Source organism: Ambystoma mexicanum, chromosome 2q (genome assembly GCF_040938575.1).
Source record: "Ambystoma mexicanum isolate Mex_15411 chromosome 2q, UKY_AmexF1_1, whole genome shotgun sequence".
Taxonomy (NCBI): Eukaryota; Metazoa; Chordata; class Amphibia; order Caudata; family Ambystomatidae; genus Ambystoma; species Ambystoma mexicanum.
The window spans coordinates 1,287,468,409-1,287,485,506 of record NC_090924.1 but is presented as its reverse complement, the minus strand read 5'-3'; positions in this window follow the sequence as shown (position 1 = coordinate 1,287,485,506).

Below are 17,098 nucleotides of genomic sequence, written 5' to 3'. Positions count from 1 at the left end.
GTAAATCGGCTTTCTGGGCAGGAGCGTGGTCTTCTGTGTGCTTACGCATGGTCAGCTTGATACAGAGTGATTTGGCACGTGAAAATCCTGCACGTCTGCGTGTAATTCGAGGAAAGGCCCTTAGCGCGTAAGCGCGTCTGCACGCACACGCGATTTCATTGGCCCAAAGGCCCCCATGCGCAGCTATGACGTCACGCGCATGGCCGTAGAGAATGGCGCGTGTAAAAAAAAAAGATACACGTCCGAGTGTCAAAGCGTGTAATTGGTGGAAATGGCCTCATCGCGTATGCGCGTCTGTGATGTGTGTATAAAAAGGTATGTGTAGAACGCCATTTCCTTGTACGTGCTTTTTGTGGAGAGCGAGTGGGTGAAATCTGTACTTCTTGTCAGTTCACACGCGATTTACTTCACGGTTCAAGTTCGTACTCCCTGTTACCTCTGACAGCTTTTTCTCTTTTCCTCTTTTTCCTGGGCCTGTTTCCTCAAACAGCGTTCCCTTCTACTGTTGTCCTGTCTCCTCAGACAGCATACAATTCTTCTTTTGGCGGGGGTGTTGCCAACGCGCACACGCGCATATTTTTCACGCTTTTGTTCCTGGCGCACGTATTTAACATCTGTGCTTGCGCCGTATGTCGCATACCCCTTCAGAGGTCATTCTAGGCTGCGTGTGACACGCATACGTTCATTTTTGTGTTTCTGGGTGCCACAGCGTAGTGCAGGTTTATTTTTCCACACACGTGGTCTAGGAGGGGTTGCGTGCACCTTACTTCCCTTTTTTGGGGTGCCTGTGCGTTGCGTGACCCGTCATCTTTCCCCAGGGGTGACATACAGCCTTGCTAGAGCACTAGGGTACGATTACCACCTGGTACCCAACCCCTTTGACCCCCAATTGCCCAGCACAATAGTTCACATCGACTCCCATATGCACAATAACATCAGTGCCATGGCTGGGAGGCGAACAAGCCGTAAGGGTGGCAAAGGTGGCCGAGCCCCAAGTGGTGGCCGTGCTGGATCCGGTATGGGACGTGGCCGTGACTTGCAGGGCGCCCCTAGCCCCCCATGTGTGGAGGAGTAGTCAGGGACACCCATGCCTCCCCCCCCCTGGTTGAGGGTAACGTGGCTGACACCATCCATGCTCAGCTCTTGTTGGACCAGCCCACTGTGGAACCAGACCTGGCACAGGGTGACTCCTTGGCTGACTTCCAGGTCAGCAGGTCTAGGCCACGTGCGCCGGTGCCCGTTGGTGTCATCAGGCCACGTGGATCAGGGGCAGCTAGGTCATCTGCTGCCCCGCGTAGGCAGGCTGGGGAGGCTGCAGGGACAGCTGCGGCTCCATCCACCCCACCTCTCACACACCCAGCCAGGACAGTGTCGGTCCAAGTCCATCATGCTGACATTCCCCCTGACACCATCACACTTGAGCTAATGCCTGCACCAACTCCCATGCTGAGTGTGCAATCCTACACTCCTAGTACAGAGTCCACCGGGGCTCCTGCCCCTAGTGTCCAGAGTGGCGTAGGACACTCAGGATCCCCACCACCTTCCAAGCGGAAGAGGAAGAGTGCTCGTCCAGTAGAGGCTGATGCCCCAGACACGGCTACACAGTCCGGCCTGTCAAGGAAGCCCAGCTTCAATGAGGCCGAACTGAATGCACTTGTAGAGTATGTGTCCGCACATGACCGCAAAATGGTGATTGTTGCAGGATCCAAGACTACACCTGCACAACGTCAGGCACACTGGCAGACCATTGCGGACATCATAAGTGCCCTTGGAATCGTGAGGTGCACAGCTACTGAATGCTACAAGCGCTGGAATGACCTGAAGCGCAGGGCAAAGAATAAGCTGGCCTCAAGTCATGCCGCAACTCTAGTGACTGGAGGTGGGTCTCCAGCAGACGACATAGAACTCACTCCACATGAGCAGGTTGCTGGGACCTACGTCACGAGGAACAGATCCAAGGCGTGGGAGAACTGGCAGATTACGAGGCATTGACCGGTGAGTGCACATGCATGTGTGTGTCATCCATGTGCATGGTGTGTGTGGGAGGGCTTCTGTTTGGGTGCCAGGTGAGGGTGTGTGTGCCTGAGTGGTTTGCGTCACCCATGTGCCTCTTCCTATACATTCTGCGCACCAGAATTTGGGTATAGCAGCATCCCTTCTGCCAACATTAGACATCCAGCCCAACACCACGCCAGTTGCCCTTGGAGTGTCATCTTGCCACAACATTGTTGCTTATTTACCTCGGTTTATTCAGGCAGATTGTTTGCATACCACCACTTTTACTCGGGATTTCTCAGTCCTATTGTCACATGTCTGACATGGCTATGGTACAGTGGACTGGCTTAGTTTCCTGGACATGATTTGTTTAGACATGTCCCTGTGCTACAGGACCATTTTGGACTGGCAGCTGCAGGTTAAACATTCGAACCATTTCAATGAAAAAATCAATTACATTAGCAAAGTGGACTGAATGAACAATTGGTGACATCCTCTCCCTCTTCACTTCATGGCTAGGGTACATGCCATCTGTGTGATGGCATGTGTATTTGACCTGCCAATCACTGGCCAATGTGTGATGCCACTGCTAGGCAGCACGCAACAAATGTGTTCATCTTCCATCTTGGTGTCATCAATGTGTGCCACCTGCTTCCCCTTCACACGCAGTGATGGTGCATGCATGGGAGGGTTTTAGTCATGTGGGACATGTGTCAATCAAGTACTGTTTCTGTAGCCTCTCAGCCCTAATTGTGTGCCATAGTGCTAATGCCTGTTTCCATTTGTTTTCTTTTATGTCTTTGCAGGGGATGACGCACTTGATACTGCTGGGGTTGTGGAGATGGTGCAGACCCAGGAGGGGTCTGAGGGCCAAACGACCACCAGTGAGGGACGTGGTGTGGTGGTGGGTGAGAACCCACAACTGCTGCAGGTCGTGCTCTCAAGGGGTGTCTCTGGCTGCACCTCCCCCGAGCTGTATTCAAGTGTCGATTCGGATGATGTGACCTATGTGCCGTCGCAGGTGAGTGTTCCTGGGAGGGATTCTGTTCTGTCCGCCCCACCTGCACCAGGGTTAGAACCCTCAATGGGGATGTCAGTGGTGGCAGGTACGCCTTTGGTGGTTAGAACCCTCAATGGGGATGTCAGTGTTGGCAGGTACGCCTTTGGTGGTTACGGATGCAGGGTCACACTCCGCAACATCTGATCCTGTTCCTGAGCCAGCAGATCAGAGGGGGAATGCAGTCCTGCAGCCTCAGGCAGTGCCGGCACAGCAAGGCGCAGTCCGCCTTGCCCCAGACAGGTGTGGTGCCCGCCGACGTGGTGGCCGTACGCCACCTGGCAATACCGCATGGGAGCAATCCATATACGGTATGGCAACCCAACAGGCAGCATCATCAGAGATGATGGCTCAGGCCATGGATAGGTTGGCCACTTCCATTGTCCCCCCCGAAAGGCTGATGGAGCGACTACAGCAGGCAACCGACTCCATCTACCAGTCACACAGGGAGGACATGTTGGCCTCCGACAGGGACAGGCGGGCGGCATTGGCGACTCTGCAGGAAGCCATTTCCATAGAGTCCCAGGGCCACAGGGAAGCCCTGAGGGTGGAACTCCTTCACCTCAGGACGACTCTTGTTGAGCTTGAGGCTTCAACAAACAGGACAGAACAGCAGCTGGAGCGTCTCACACGTACGCTCTCAGCTGAAATGCAGGCAAATAGGGCGGAGGTCCGGGCATCCCGTGAGTTGTTGCATGGGGACCTCCGCACACTTATCCTCCAGATCGAGACCTACCACACCCGCATGCTTGCAGCCATGGAGGAACAGACTAGGGCTTTGCGTGGGCTGCCTCCCATAGTGCCACCACCTCCTGATGCAGCTGCAGAGGGTGATGCGAGCGACAGCAGTGATACTCCCACAATAGGGTAGCCGTGTAGGCCATGAGCCCATGGAGGTGTTTTTTTTCCTCGCAAGATCCATACAGGTGGGTTTTGGTGTGTACCCTGTCCTCGGACCTCCTGGGTGGCCTCCCCCACCCCCCCGGGCCAATTAATGGCCATTTTTGATTTTTTTTTTTTTTTTTGGGACAGTGGCGCTAACACTGTATACTTGGAAGTGTTCGGAGGGCTGGCATCATCAGGTAGTGAGGCTAGCAAATTTTTAAGTCTGTAATGTCATGTTTAATGTAGGTTGAAGGTTGTGTAGGTGATTGGTATTCTTGGTAAGTATTTGGTAATGTGTGTTGTAGGTCCTGCATTACTGTGAGCATTTCATGTGTGGACATGTTTCCATTAGGGACACTGTAGCTGGTGACACTTGGGGCATGTTGTGGGGATTAATTTGTTTCCTTTCACATTGCATGACATGCCATGGTGTGTTGTGTGGCCGGGGTTGGGTGACATGGCACTGTTTTCATGTAGTATTTTGCGAGTGGGTATTCATTTCTGCAGCATGGAAGTGTCTTTTGATGACACTGCATTGGTGGTGTTTGTGTAGGTAGGGATGCACACATTGTGACACTTCCACATGAACAATCTCAGGCTGCTATGGTTCTGACAGTTGACTGTCCCTTTGTTCGTCTTAATTGTAGGGTCGAGTCATCATTGCTTTTCAGATGGTATGTGCCAGGGCTGTGTGCACTCCACTGGGGTGTGATTTCTATGTGATGTAATTAGCCACCAGCTGCGTACGGGCTACCTCACCCTGTGCCCTCTCCCCTCCCATGCGCAGCGGGTGTGCATGTGGTTGGGGATGTGGGGGCACCACCATGTCCACAGCCAGGCCCCGGCATGTTGCAACATTGTGCAGGACACATGCTACCACTATGAACCTGCACACTACTGGGGGCACATATAACAGCTGCCCGCCAGAACGGTCAAGGGAGCGAAAGCGTGACTTGAGCACTCCGAATGTGCGCTCCACTATGCCCCGGGTTGCAATATGGGCTGTGTTGTATCTTACCTCTGGAGGCGTGATGGGGTTCCGAATTGGCGTCATCATGTGGGTGCTCAGAGGGTAGGCACTGTCCCCTGGTGAGGAGGTGATGGGTATCATTAGTGGGGTAGTGACATAACTCTGCATCTGACATGCATGCATGTGCAGTGGCATTCATACTCACCAAGCAGCCATGTATCGCCATGCCGCCCAGCTTCTAGGTCCCGGCTTAGGGTAGACATTCGGTAAATGAAGCTGTCTTGAGTGGACCCTGGATAGTTGGCATATACTGAGGTGATGATTCCCTTGGCATTACATACTACCTGCACGTTGATGGAATGCCAGTGCTTGCGGTTCCTATAAATGTGCTCAGATGCCCTGGGGGGGACGTAGTGCCACATGGGTGCAGTCAATGGCACCTAGCACTTTTGGGAATTGTGCCACACCGTAGAAATCGAGGGTGGCAGCCTGCCTTTCTGCAGGTGTCCTGGGCAGGTATATGTGCCTACGGACTGATGGGCGTGCAGTGATGATGTTCAAGACCTGGTGTAGGCAGCGTGACTGCGTGGCCTGTGACACCCCACCCACTATGGCACTTGTCCGCTGAAATGATCCTGTGGCCAAGAAGTGCAGTACATTGAGGACCTTCTCCAGGGGGCTGAGTGCTTGGGAGCACAGGGTGGGTGATGTGAGGTCATCCTCCCACTCACTGACCAGGCCCAGTATTATGTGTGGTGGAAACCTGTACCTTCCATACACCTGGTCATCAGGCATCCCAAAAAGGCTGGTTCTGGGAGTGAAAATTCTGGCCCTCACTATCCTCCTCCTCCTCCTCCTTTGGTAACCCACGGCCACTGCTGCTAGGAACGGTATATTCATCCTGGCCTCAAAGCTTGTTTGTTGTTTGCGCTCACTTTTATGCTGCGCGGGTCGACGTACACCTGCTTCATGCTGGCGTACGTGTTTCAGGATTGGACCATTTATTTTTCGGCGTGTCGTAGGCGAACGTGTGAATCTTCCCGCCCACCCCAGGAATACACGTAGCACGCTCTCCCAGGCCCAGTCGCGAGTAAATATTCCCGCCCACCCCTGGAATACACGTACCCCACTCTCACAGGCCCAGTCGCGTGTGGAAGTTCACGCGCACCCCGAAATACATGTACCCAGGCCAATCGCGTGTGGAACTTCCCGCGCACCCCGAAGTACATGTACCCAGGCCAATTGCGTGTGGAACTTCCCGCGCACCCCGTAGTACACGTACCCAGGCAAATCGCGTGTGGAACTTCCCGCGCACCCCGAAGTACACGTACCCAGGCCAATCGCGTGTGGAACTTCCCGCGCACCCCGTAGTACACGTACCCAGGCTAATCGCGTGTGGAACTTCCCGCGCACCCCGAAGTACACGTACTCAGGCAAATCGCACGGCTGGGGGAGGCTGCCCCTGGTGGCTGGGGGGTGGGGGTGGTGGGAGACATGAGTGGGGGCCTGGTGGAGGCTGCTCCTGGTGGCTGGGGGGTGGGGGTGGTGGGAGACATGAGTGGGGGCCTGGTGGAGGCTGCCCCTGGTGGATGGGGGGTGGGGGTGGTGGGAGACATGAGTGGGGGCCTGGTGGAGGCTGCCCCTGGTGGCTGGGGGGTGGGGGTGGTGGGAGACATGAGTGGGGGCCTGGTGGAGGGTGCCCCTGGTGGCTGGGGGGTGGGAGTGCAGGGGGACATGTGTGGGGGCCTGGTGGAGGGTGCCCCTGCACTGCTGGGGGGTGGGGGTGGTGGTAGACATGTGTGGGGGCCTGGTGGAGGCTGCCCCTGGTGGCTGGGGGGTGGGGGTGGTGGGAGACATGAGTGGGGGCCTGGTGGAGGCTGCCCCTGGTGGCTGGGGTGTGGGGGTGGTGGGAGACATGAGTGGGAGCCTGGTGGAGGCTGCCCCTGGTGGCTGGGGTGTGGGGGTGGTGGGAGACATGAGTGGGGGCCTGGTGGAGGCTGCCCCTGCACTGCTGGGGGGTGGGGTGGTGGGAGACATGAGTGGGGGCCTGGTGGAGGCTGCCCCTGGTGGCTGGGGGGTGGGAATGGTGGGAGACATGTGTTGGGGCCTGCTGGAGGCTGCCCCTGCACTGCTGGGGGGTGGGGGTGGTGGGAGACATGAGTGGGGGCCTGGTGAAGGCTGCCCCTGGTGGCTGGGGGTGGGGGTGGTGAGAGACATGAGTGGGGGCCTGGTGGAGGCTGCCCCTGGTGGCTGGGGGGTGGGGGTGGTGGGAGACATGAGTGGGGGCCTGGTGGAGGCTGCCCCTGCACTGCTGGGGGGTGGGGGTGGTGGGAGACATGAGTGGGGGCCTGGTGGAGGCTGCCCCCGGTGGCTGGGGGGTGGGGGTGATGGGAGACATGAGTGGGGGCTGTTAGGCGGAAACCTGTGCAGTTCCCTCTGGGACCACTGCAAAAGATTTAGGACAACAGGTGTTTGGCAGTAAACCCACTTGGTAGCAGTCTGTACCACACAGATTCACTTAGTAGCTGTGGCTGAGCAGTTGGACTACCCTCAAGAAGAGTTAGGCAGTATGTGGAGTATACAACATAGGGCAATTCTACACAATAAGACAAGCAAACACGCAACAAGGCTTCAGTGTAAAGATATAAAGGTATTTATTTATAACGACACATCTATAGAAAACACTCTGGCACTATTACGGCAAACACTTCAATTACAATTACTCTACGAAGAAAAAGATCAATCCCCCTAACACTAGTTCGACAAGTCTAGGTTTTTACCAGCATCACTTATTTGCAGACAGAGGTGTATGCTTCAACCTAGATGGCACTCTAGTATTTGTTAGGACGGGAGAGAAAAATAAGCAGGTTACGAAATCAACACGGTCCCAATACTTTACGGACAAATGCAAGGCAAAAAGGCAAGAACCACGGTAGATCATAAAGTTCAGAGGCCAGGCCCACTCGGAGAGAGGCGAGGCGATATGTCCCAAAAAGTATCTTAGTGGAAATGCGTTCGAGTCTTTGTAGCCAATTGTTATCGACAGATTGGACCAGTTCAGAACAACACGCTAGAGAAAGCTTGGAGGCGACCCTATGGAGAGGTGAGGATTAAGACACCTCACTCTATCCGGCAACAAGGGAAGCCAAGCGGACACAGTACCTTGATTGTGGAGAGACAGCTCCGGCGGGGGCAGTTGTTCCTGGCGGTGGGTGCACGTCCGGTCTTTGCCAAGAGAAGAGAGGATCTCGTCGTCGATGAAAAGTTGAAGATCGTTGCACCACCAGGGAAGGGACCAGCCGCGGAGTGCTCCGTCACAAGGCACCACCTTTTGGTCGTGGTACAGGGGTAGTGGCTATCCGGTTGCCGAGGTGCTCTGCACGGGCAATTCGACCACTGCGTCCTGAGGCGAAGAAAAAGCAAAGGGGACTGGTTGTTCCCACCAGTCAGGGGAAGAGACTCTCCGGCAGGGAGATCTCCTCTGTCGTCAGGAAGTGGTGAGTCGGTTCAGCAGGGCTCCACCGGAGGGGTCGTCGTTGCAGGTCGGCTCAGCTTTACCCTCGTCGGATTCTTAGGTCCTGTGGCGACTTCTGAAGATCCAGTCCCAAAAGTCCTGCTTTTATGCAGAAAACCCCCATTCATTCAGCCTGGCTGTCAATCAAAATACGCTAAGTGGTGAGCGGGGAGGCTCACCAATTGGGCCAATCACACCAGAGTGCGACCGGAGTTGGCAAGGCAACTCGGTCCAGGGTGCCTAAACCCCCTCCCACACCCCTGTGGTAACCCAGACAGAATGGCACCACTTTGGAGGGTCTTTGTACAGAAGCCCGCCAAAAGTGGAACAAAGGGCTCAACCTTTGGTTTAGGAGTCACAGAGACGAACATAAACGCCATTTTAAAAACCGAGTTCTGGCAGAAAATACCATCCGATAGACTTATTTAAGATAAGTAGACCGGTGGTATGTTAGAGACTAACAAGAAAAAGTATCAATCTCTAACAATGGGAAGAATCCCATAGGGTTATATTCGGGGTCGAACATAACAAGTAGTTTCCACTGCCACCAGCCAAAACTCGACGAGGGGGGACGGCACAGTGCCCCCTCGAATAACAGACCCAGGAGTAATCGAATTACCCCTACTAGTACGTCCACAATAGGATGGTTTGTACTAGTTCTGTTAGTAAATTTAGGTCTAGTAAAGCCAATTGTGACTTTACATGCCCGGGGAGACAGTAGTCAGTCCCCGGGTATGTAGTCTATGAGGGAGGTCCGCTAGGACGCCCTAGTGTTACAGCACGGAGGGTGCGGTGTAACACACATAGCAAAACATATGAGACCCTATGGAGTAAAGGACCCCATAGCCCATAGAACACATTGACATTCAATGGAATTACACACATTCATGTCCAAGAGTGGGAGAAAAAGAGTCTCACTCTTGGCAGGATGGAAAAAACAAATCCAGAAATCCAGCAAAGCTGCTGGGGGACTCACTAGGTTAGGAAATTCAGCCTAAACAGAGGATTCTCCCTAACAGGGGCCTGGTGGAGACTGCCCCTGGTGGCTGGGGGGTGGGGGTGCAGGGAGACATGAGTTGGACATGAGTGGGGGCCTGGTGGAGGCTGCCCCTGCACTGCTGGGGGGTGGGGGTGGTGGGAGACATGAGTGGGGGCCTGGTGGAGGCTGCCCCTGGTGGCTGGGGGGTGGGGGTGGTGGGAGACATGAGTGGGGGCCTGGTGGATGCTGCCTCTGCACTGCTGGGGGGTGGGGGTGGTGGTAGACATGGGTGGGGGCCTGGTGGAGGCTGCCCCTGGTGGCTGGGGGGTGGGGGTGCAGGGAGACATGAGTTGGACATGAGTGGGGGCCTGGTGGAGGCTGCCCCTGGTGGCTGGGGGGTGGTGGGAGACATGAGTGGGGGCCTGGTGGAGGCTGCCCCTGGTGGCTGGGGGGTGGGGGTGGTGGGAGACATGAGTGGGGGCCTGGTGGAGGCTGCCCCTGGTGGCTGGGGGGTGGGGGTGGTGGGAGACATGAGTGGGGGCCTGGTGGAGGTTGCCCCTGGTGACTGGGGGGTGGGGTTGCAGGGGGACATGTGTGGGGGCCTGGTGGAGGGTGCCCCTGCACTGCTGGGGGGTGGGGGTGCTGGTAGACATGTGTGGGGGCCTGGTGGAGGCTGCCCCTGGTGGCTGGGGGGTGGGGGTGGGGGTGGTGGGAGACATGAGTGGGGGCCTGGTGGAGGCTGCCCCTGCACTGCTGGCGGGTGGGGGTGGGGGAGACATGAGTGGGGGCCTGGTGGAGGCTGCCCCTGGTGGCTGAGGGGTGGTGGGAGACATGAGTAGGGGCCTGGTGGAGGCTGCCCCTGGTGGCTGGGGGGTGGGGGTGGGGGGAGACATGAGTGGGGGCCTGGTGGAGGCTGCCCCTGCACTGCTGGGGGGTGGGGGTGGTGGGAGACATGAGTGGGGGCCTGGTGGAGGCTGCCCCTGGTGGCTGGGGGGTGGGGGTGGTGGGAGACATGAGTGGGGGCCTGGTGGAGGCTGCCCCTGCCCTGCTGGGGGGTGGGGGTGGTGGGAGACATGAGTGGGGGCCTGGTGGAGGCTTCCCCTGGTGGCTGGGGGGTGGGGGTGGTGGGAGACATGAGTGGGGGCCTGGTGGAGGCTGCCCCTGCACTGCTGGGGGGTGTGGGTGGTGGGAGACATGAGTAGGGGCCTGGTGGAGGCTGCCCCTGGTGGCTGGGGGGTGGGGGTGGTGGGAGACATGAGTGGGGGCCTGGTGGAGGCTTCCTCTGGTGGCTGGGGGTTGGGGGTGGTGGGAGACATGAGTGGGGGCCTGGTGGAGGCTGCCCCTGGTGGCTGGGGGGTGGGAGTGGTGGGAGACATGAGTGGGGGCCTGGTGGAGGCTGCCCCTGGTGGCTGGGGGCTGGGGGTTGTGGGAGACATGAGTGGGGGCCTGGTGGAGGCTGCCCCTGGTGGCTGGGGGGTGGGGGTGCAGGGAGACATGAGTTGGACATGAGTGGAGGCCTGGTGGAGGCTGCCCCTGGTGGCTGGGGGGTGGAGGTGGTGGGAGACATGAGTGGGGGCCTGGTGGAGGCTGCCCCTGGTGGCTGGGGGGTGGGGGTGGTGGGAGACATGAGTGGGGGCCTGGTGGAGGCTGCCCCTGCACTGCTGGGGGATGGGGGTGGTGGGAGACATGAGTGGGGGCCTGGTGGAGGCTGCCCCTGGTGGCTGGGGGGTGGGGGTGGTGGGAGACATGAGTGGGGGCCTGGTGGAGGCTGCCCCTGGTGGCTGGGGGGTGGGGGTGGTGGGAGACATGAGTGGGGGCCTGGTGGAGGCTGCCCCTGGTGGCTTGGGGGTGGGGGTGATGGGAGACATGAGTGGGGGCCTGGTGGAGGCTGCCCCTGGTGGCTGGGGGGTGGGGGTGCAGGAAGACATGAGTTGGACATGAGTGGGGGCCTGGTGGAGGCTGCCCCTGCACTGCTGGGGGGTGGGGGTGGTGGGAGACATGAGTGGGGGCCTGGTGGAGGCTGCCCCTGGTGGCTGGGGGGGTGGGGGTGGTGGGAGACATGTGTGGGGGCCTGGTGGAGGCTGCCCCTGCACTGCTGGGGTGTGGGGGTGGTGGTAGACATGGGTGGGGGCCTGGTGGAGGCTGCCCCTGGTGGCTGGGGGGTGGGGGTGCAGGGAGACATGAGTTGGACATGTTTGGGGGCCTGGTGGAGGGTGCCCCTGCACTGCTGAGGGGTGGGGGTGATGGGAGACATGTGTTGGTGATCAGTAGTGCAAGGTGACATGTGGGTTGGCTGGTGGGCATGGCCATGGTGGATGGGTTGCCTGTGGGACATGAGCAGGGGTGCAGGGTAGTCCCCTGTGGTGTGGGCTGCCTGCAGGGGCCGTGGAGGGTGTAGAGGGAACAACTGGGAGGACCCACATGGCCAAATCACGTGTAGCATTCCCCGGCACCACCGAAATACACGTACCCTGCTGAAATCGCGTGTGAATCTTCCCGCGCACCTCGGAATACACGTACCCAGGCCAATCGCGTGTGGAACTTCCCGCGCACCCCGAAGTACACGTACCCAGGCCAATCACGTGTGGAACTTCCCGCGCACCCCGTAGTACACATACCCAGGCTATTCGCGTGTGGAACTTCCCGCGCACCCCGAAGTACACGTACCCAGGACAATCGCGTGTGGAACTTCCCGCGCACCCAGGAACACACGCACACGCTATTTTTCACACAGCGGGTGTCCGTGTTTGTCGGTAACCCTTTGCACCTCATTTTTCCTAGAGGGCCACTGTATGGCCCATTCATCATGGCTGTATAAGGGTGCTTTTTGTTAGCGCACATTTTTTTCAATCGCAGGGGCGCTACCGCCTGCTTTCTTGTGGCGTACTTGTTTGGCCCTGTGCGCCTCTTTGACCGTGCGCTGGTTTGCCCTATTCGATTCCATGAATACGGGTTGTAGGCGAGCGTGTGGGCGTTCCGTGCACTTGCCTCCTGTACTTCCCCCGTGACGCCCATATTTTCACGCGTTGTTCCCCATTCCGAGTGTTACGCCCCGTCTTACGCCTACTTTTGTGATGTGCGCCGCGCTATGTGCGATTTCGCAGTGGCCGTGGCGCACGCTGTTGGATGACCTGTGCGTCGGCGTGCGCGGCGCACATTTTTAGCGCACATCCAATGATTTTCTCGCGCACGGACTTCCATGAATCGATGTGCGCTGGTTTCCTGCGATTTTTGCACTTGCACTGCGATTTTTGCACTTTTACTGGGATTCGCACGTTTTGGCACCTCTGCGCGGGAATTTTCGGCACACATTATTTCCATGAATCGACCCCATAGTTATAGCACAAACCCAGTCTTTAAAAACAATAACCAATAGTGGGGCGAGGGGGGGCAGTGTTAAGTATTTTTTGCAAATCAGTTTCAATACATGCTTCAACCTTACCGTGTTTTCTGAAGTTTAGTTTCCATGCCTGCAGAGCCTGTCTTCAGCTACTCGCACCTGTGGACAATAGCAAGAGGATAATAGTAAGCCAACAGCATTTACAAGTCTAAATGTATGTTATGTGAGAGGCAATTATTTGCTTCCCAAGATTAAACAAATACTGGGAACCCGAAGTCCAGTACAAGCTTTGTTCGCGTTGACTCCGGAATACAGAAATCAAGGAGGATGCTTAGCTAGTAATTAGTCCATCTGAGGTTCATCCGGGATAATATGCAGTTATCACAATAGTAGCGTTCCCATCTGTTTGGTGGTGTTTCGCCAAAGTAAAGGTAATGTTTGCGCTCTGCCGTCGTTCACAAGGTTACTGACCCTCCAAGGACATCATTAAGTGATATTTTGTTTCGGCGTCCGTGATTTATTTATGGGCTTTGTGATTAGTTTGGTGCTCACATCAGTCTGCAGTTTCATAGCAGCGACACCACACCTTCATTGAAGGAACGGAGTGAATTGAAAACGTACTTACCTTGTTTTACTGTGAATTCTCTTCAGCTGTGCGCAAGCCTTTTCACTTGGGTGCAAGGCCTGTTAAAAACAAAAACATTCACTTTTATGTTTAACCAAAGAAAGAACATTCAAACATGGATATTAAAGACAAAGGCATTCGTATTTCTGTTAAACCAAAAGAACATTCAACAAGAATACACATATTTTACTTTGTTACATTAATACAGAGATGGATTAAAACAGACTGCCGCTTTGTCAAAGCTACAAGTGTTTTGTTACCTGGAGAAAGGCACATGAAGAGTTAAGCTAATGGATTATGAACAAGGTTCTACCCCAACATTCCCTGGGAAACTGCATTACAGACATCTACAGCATTTAATTAAATTTAATTGGCTTTTTATAATGCACCTAATACCATACCTGAGTTTGGTTTCTAAGTGCAGATCGGGGATTCAAACTGATGTTGCTCTGCGTAGTCTTGCTTCCAAGACCAGCGCATTGCCCCTGTGCTATCCACTGTCACTACATGATAGACATCTACAGAAGACTAGGCTGGTAAGCACTGCTTGGTACATTAATTCCTACCAAAGATCTCACAGCAATCAGAGTTAATGAGTTCCTGACCTGAAAGCCCTAAATATTGCTATTCTTTTGTCCACAGGGGAATCAGTCCATTCACCCTTACCAAGACCACTGAAGACAAGCAGACGCCATCGCAGTTTCCACTCCATCCCCACACAAATATTGCTATCTCTTTAGAGGAAAGAGCGAGTGTGCATCCGCTTCGTGCTACACACGTTTATTTCATTAAGACGTTTGGGTATGACTCCTCAGTCCTGAAACAGCCAAGGCGTACGCAGATAACCAAAGGGTTATCGGTTGCGTAACCTGTGATGAGTGGACCATATGGTCTGTCAACTACGCCTAGACCGATGGCCCTGCATGGAAAGCAAATGAAAGGAGGAATCAAGAGTGTAAATCTTGCTTTGGTGAAACAGAGAAACTACCCTTGGCAAGAGGGTTGGGAAAGAACCCAATCTTTTGAAAATTGTTGTATTTGAACTTTGAATTTTCTGTCTTGAAGTTGGGGAACAGAACTCCAAGCACTCCGCTACTGGCTGCTGCTGGGGGCTGGCGCAACACCATTTCCCCTGAGCTGGAGGGTCTGGGATTGCTCTGTAGCCCTTGCTGGGGAGCGGCACACTGACGTTTCACCATCCGGTGCCAGGAACGGACTTGGACCTTGCCACAATCTATTAACGTGAGTGGCTACAGTGTGGTGACTCAGTGCCGGGACACATCGCTTCATAAGCGTAATCACTCCACCATAAGTCACACACAGGGCAACATATTATCATTTTCATTGTGCCTCGTGGGCCCTGGATTGCTACCTCAGCTGGGGTGAGACCCTGACCACAACCTGCAACGAGGACACTAGGGCGCATTTCCATTATATTGGCATCTGTATACTACATGGATGCGGACTAGTCGTTCTTGTTGTAGCCTTACAGTGTGATAAATACGCAACCATAACCCACATCGCAGTATAGCCCTGAACATTGCTTGGAAGACAATTGCATACCCAGATTACCCTTCATCTGTCATCGGCCAGCCATATAAAATACAGATAAAACCAACGGGCCAGATGCAGTGTTCCCACGGACACCCCATATCATAATGCCTACTTCCGTTGAACCACAGTGAGAACTGGATTGTGGTTTTGGCTTGCACCTAGGTGATCACAGACCCGCAAACGATGTTATTGCTGACGGCTTGGGCACTCACCCCGAGCACAAACCCCTGGCAGCGATGCACACCCATTTCGAAGGTTCCAATATTCATACAACTCGGGCAATATGTTATGTTAACTAAATTTGTTAAGCGCACGTATGCCCAAGGACACCATGGCGCTGAGCGTGAGCAGGAGTTAATTACTTACCATACTCTAGAATAAGAGTGTTTTCAATGATCGAAGAAAGGAGAGGTGGTCCACCGTCTCACGTAGGATAAGAGGAAGAGCATTGCATGCTTTAGCGGAAACCACGAAAAAGCAAGCCTGCCCATCCGAGACAATCTGAACCGAGGGACCACAACAAGAGAAGCAGACTGGGAGTGAAGACAACGGCTGGGGGTGTAATGTGAAAATTTGGCACAAAGGTATTCTGCCCCAAGGCCATAAAAAGCACGATGCACAATACACATGGACTTAAACAAAATCTGGATTTTCACTGCAAGTCAGTGGAGCTGTCTCAACAACGGGGCCATATGGGCTCCAAAAGGGGGACGAAGAATGGCCCTGGCGGCAGAGTTCTGAAGCAGCTGGAGCCGATTGATGAAGTAACGTGGCTGTGCTAAATAAAGCGAGTTACAGTAGTCCAGCCCACTCATAACAAGCGCTGCCGCCACTGGGGCCTGACACTTGGTGGGAATAAAAGGAAGGACTTTCCTTCTTTCTTTCTTATCGTGTAAATAAGGGCGAGCTCCCTCGGAGGCCACCGTGACCTGCAAGGAGACAGGATCAGGGTGAACCCCAAGGAGCAAGCTCCCAAACAAAGTCCAGGGAAAATGCCAAAATAGGAAGAAAAAACCCTGGTAGAAGAGTGATGAAAGTTGCTGAAGTTATGTCTTCAATGTAGAATGAGTAGACAAGTCTTGTTCAATACAACACAACAATAGAAGTCCAGGTAAATCCCTCAGCATAGCTCAACTCAGATATCATTCCGGTAGATAATAGAATATGGCTGGAAAGCCTACGTTAAGAACGTAGAAGAGGCAGTGCCCGAGAGAAGTGGAAACAAAAGTAATCAGGTAAGAATGAACAGACAGAGATATGAAAGTAAACCACAGGATATCGGAAGGTGTAAATATCTAAGTTTATCCTGCTTAGATGGAATGGATAGAAGAAAGACACCTGGAACCACCAACAAGTATCCACCGAAAGCGTAAACTCCACAATCCAGATGGACCGGTTACTACGGAGATAGACGGAAGAGAGACGGTAGTAAGACCGTCACTCACCGAAAAGGAACACCAGAAAGACCGTGATCCTGCACGAAGACCGACCGGATCAGGTAAGAGGCAAAGAAGAAAAGAAATGGAATACCAATAGTCTACGGAAAGCCCCGAGAAGAAAGATAACACCTACGTAGCAATAAGAGAAATTAGATTCAGAGTAAGTCAGCATGGAGAGCAGTCCGTAAGCACCCAGAGACAGAGTCGAGGAAGTACTAGAAAACAAAATGACAAAGAGGAAAAGGAAGAAAAGTCCAAATACTGAAATTTGGCCACGGAGAAAAGTAAACAGAGCGCTAGTACCAAGCAATAGTGCAGCAGCGAAGGTCCAGACAGATACGACGTGAAGCGTACCCGGAAGTGACATCATTTATAACTACGGCGGCCATTTTAGGAGTAGACTAGACCGCTAGAGGCGGTCTGAACGAATGATGCCACCCAATCTCCATTCGTTTCAATGCTTCCAATTCCGGAATGTGACAGTATGCTCCCATCTCAAACCCACCCCTCCCGGCTTGGCTGGATACAGGGAATGAAAATGCCAATCAGCCGAGGAGCATGGATGTTGCGAGCCAGCTCCCAGGTCCGTCTTTGAGTAACCCTTCCAGTGGACGAGGTAATGCACTGTTCCTCTTCTGTACCTTGAGTCCACTAATCGTTCCACCTCATACTCCCCAGACTCTGGATCATGAGTTGGTACAACCTGAGGGACTCCTCTTCTGTAGGGGTCCTTGATGTAG